A 3,693-nucleotide genomic window follows, 5' to 3' on the forward strand; every position below is an offset into this window, starting at 1 on the left:
AGCTCTGTGCGCCTTGGGTATGTGCTGTGGTTTGCTGTGGTGCTCTTATGTTTACTATATTGAAAGTGTTTTGCGTAGAATGTGTGCAGTACCCAGTAGTGCAATTTTCTGTATGTTATATATATTTGTAAGTCCTGGTGTTTTTGTTATGTATTTGTCTGAATATTTTTTTATTATACCTAAGGCACCTACTATGATAGGAATTGTTTCTGCGTTGTCATCTGCTGGTATTGATAATAATAATAATAATAATTATTATTATTATTATTATTATTATTATTATTATTATTATTCAGGTCACTGCCATATGCCATATGCCCACGGGCATATGGCGTAGTGGTTAAGAGCGCGGTTTACTAACCCCAAGATTCCGAGTTCGATTCCAGGCAGTGACCTGAATAATAATAATAATAATAATAATAATAATAATAATAATAATAATAATAACAACAACAACAACAACAGCAACAACAACATCGAAAAATACCTTAGGAATGAGAACCCAAGACACCTGATGAAGGCAGGAGGGTATATCAGCAGAAACGTCGTGTTAACAACAAACAAGATGAGGACAAATATCCGTCAATTGTAAATAATGTAAATAATGTACATTATACTTGACAAAAATAAAGGAGTCACTCGGCTTTTAATGTGAGAGAATGACTTTGAACGTATCCCTGCTTATTAAGTTCAATGTGGGCTTAACAACAATGACTTAGTTTACACTGTTTAGAACAACATGCATTAGACTTGGTCACCTATTCATTCATACCAAAGACCTAATTATTGCATGCAGGACGCATATACAAGTATCTTTAGTTCGTTGAAAGAAATTCGTATTTACACACACAAGAAGTTATACGCATCCATTCCATTCATTCATCTATTCATATAAACACACACGCACAGACAAATGTATATTTCGAATTTTTTCTATGTACCAATTTCATGTTTTTTTTTTTTCCTCAAACTATCTTATCTAATACTCGGGGAACGCAATGCTTCTCTTTTAGAGTGAGTGCATCGTTATCTATCGTTCAGCTAGAGTAATTTTGCGTTCGATTTTCTTGTTAGCGATTGGTTATGCATGTCCACAAGTTGAAACATTGTTACTCTTTATGGATTGTAGTCGGTGTAAGCACCGCATTTATTAAACCTCTAGCAAGGTCTAGTACGAAAGTATTGACAACGCACCCTATTTTGCTTTGCTTACAGGTATCTCTCAGGTAGTACATGCTAGTTTTAGAGGCTTTGTTGCAATCCAAACGTTAGTCTCCCTCTCATCTTCCTGTAATAGTTGCTTGATTTCTTAAGCAGTTCTGTTTGCTTCTTTTTGCAAAATTGATTTCGTTCTTTTTGTTCATCCTTTTATATTTTAATGATAATAATTCTGTCGGTTGTGGTAATGATGACGGTGGATGCTTTTCTATTTCATAGTCAAGTCCTTGTGGAGTTTTCTATTGTATTGGTTTAGCAGTTTATGTTTGTACTAGTATTATTGACATGTGATTTAGTACATCAATACCCCGATTCAATATTCTTGTTAGGATTCATAAATGAGGAATTATGATGGTAAACGATCGAGAAAATTAATCTTTCTTTCTCTTACGCTCAGCAACGGCCCTCTGGAAACCATCGCTTTTCATACTACCACTTTATATATCTTTGTCTTTAGATTTCTCTTCAAGATACCATGCCTGCAGGAGTAGACGATCTTTTTCGATTTTTCCAGTTTCGTTTCCCACTTTATGCAATTTTTACTTATTATATTTACTGCTTAGAATAATCCGTGTAACAAGCTTAACGATATTTTGGAAGTATTTAATCTTTGTAGTAAATTGCTTTTCTTTATAGAATTCTACAAAAACAAAATACTAGTTTCATTTATTTATTGGATTTACTATGTAAAGTTTACAGTATAAAAGTTTAACATTGGGAAGTATATAACATTCGCTGACACAATTGTTACTAAAATATTTTTATATCACTAGAATACTACTAATATATAACATTCTAGAATGCAAAGTAGAATGTAATATCAAGGTTTGTTGCACAAAAATGTTACTATTATAGACAAGAATATACGTAGTTGAGGAATGTCCACCGAAAACCGTAGCTGTAATAGTAATGTAAATACAAATAAAATTATATATCCATTTATGCAGATAATAATAGAATTAAAATAAAATACAAAAGAATAACTTACGCTATCCGTTTCTTTAGAAAGAAATGTGAGTCATGAATAAGAGTAAAATTGCCTATAAAATATAACTAATATGCTAGATTTGCCGGATTAAAATTTGTTTGCATTTATTGTTTAACCAACTAAACGTAGTTGAATAAAAATTCAGATTAAAATAAATATTATGCAGTAAAATCAAATGAAATTAACTGCTTATAAATCACTGAGGTAATCTAGAAATAATTTCAATGTTTGTTCGAGTTTAAATGGAATTTATCCGAAGGGTAGAAAAGGAAAAGTTAACCTACGTAATATTTGAACTCTGAACGTAGAGAGCCGGAAGAAATGCCGTTAAGTATTTTATCCGACAGGTTAATAATTATGCTACCTTAACACCTTAAACTTATATATAAGGAATATATTTTTAACAAAAATTTTTTTTGAAAAATTTTTAAATTGCGTATATCCATATATATATATATATATATATGTATGTGTGAGTACATGCATGTGAGCGAGTGAGTGAGTGAGTGAGTGAGTGAGTGAGTGAGTGTGTTTGTGTATTTGTGTGTGTATGTTTTTCCCCACCACCGCTTGACAACCGGTGCTGGTGTGTTTACATCCCTGCCAAATGAGACAGACAGAATAAGTAACAGGCTTAAAGAATAATAAAAAGTGGTGCCCCAGTATGGCCGCAGTCTCACGACTGAAACACTTAATAAGAGTGTTAAACTTTACTTACATTTATTGATCTCAATGTTGGATTTAAAACCAGGTCACCAAAGTACTTCGCATTTTCTGTAAGAGAGAAAAAAAGAAGAATTATTCCTTCCCTAAGAAGAATGGACGTAATCATAGCTTGATGATGAATGAGGTAAAAAAGGACAATAATCAAACTTATAGCTTCGCACTTCTTACATCTAATTCCCCACACAGAATTTTAGTACAAGAAGCTGTCAGCGAGCCGGTTCCGCTGTGTAGCTTCGATTAAATACGGAATCACTTTACCTAAATTACTTTTAACATAGAAAATGCAACAAAGGTTATGAGTCTTCGAACTTCTCACAATCAATGCCAGTTGGTTTGTCTTTTGTTTTGGGCTAGAATGTAATTCCTTGGTTGTATAGATTGGTAAAAAAAGATCGCGAACTCATTACTTTAAACCATTTACATTTTTTCACACTCTGTTCTAAGCTGATGCCCGTATAGACCATTTTAATTTCTAATTCGACCAGAGTTGCAATACTAGGAGAGGAAATACGTCATGTGATCCAATTAAGGACATTTGCAAAGGATTTTGATGACCAACAAATCTGAATTTATTTAGTGCTTATTTTTTATCTTTTATTTGTTTCAGTCATAAGACGGTAGTGATGTTGGTGCACCATCTTCAACCGACCCCGATATAAACATTTTTAAAGTCTGGTATTTATTCAACTAGTATCATGTATTTGGAACGTAAACAAAGCAGGTCATGTTGTAAAAACACAAAGACAAACACACACAATATA

General features: G+C 32.7%; 1 long non-coding RNA gene across 2 annotated transcripts in view; it reads right to left on the bottom strand.

The window, feature by feature from the left end:
- Positions 1-3,693, bottom strand: part of LOC106876477 (uncharacterized) — a 117,628-nt gene that overhangs the window by 39,055 nt on the left and 74,880 nt on the right. For both annotated transcript variants that reach the window (XR_008264638.1, XR_008264639.1), the window contains exon 2: positions 2,925-2,980. This is a non-coding gene — a long non-coding RNA (uncharacterized LOC106876477). The remainder of the gene's footprint in view (positions 1-2,924; positions 2,981-3,693) is intronic.

The sequence above is a fragment of the Octopus bimaculoides genome, chromosome 7, assembly GCF_001194135.2.
Source record: "Octopus bimaculoides isolate UCB-OBI-ISO-001 chromosome 7, ASM119413v2, whole genome shotgun sequence".
NCBI classification, from domain to species: Eukaryota; Metazoa; Mollusca; class Cephalopoda; order Octopoda; family Octopodidae; genus Octopus; species Octopus bimaculoides.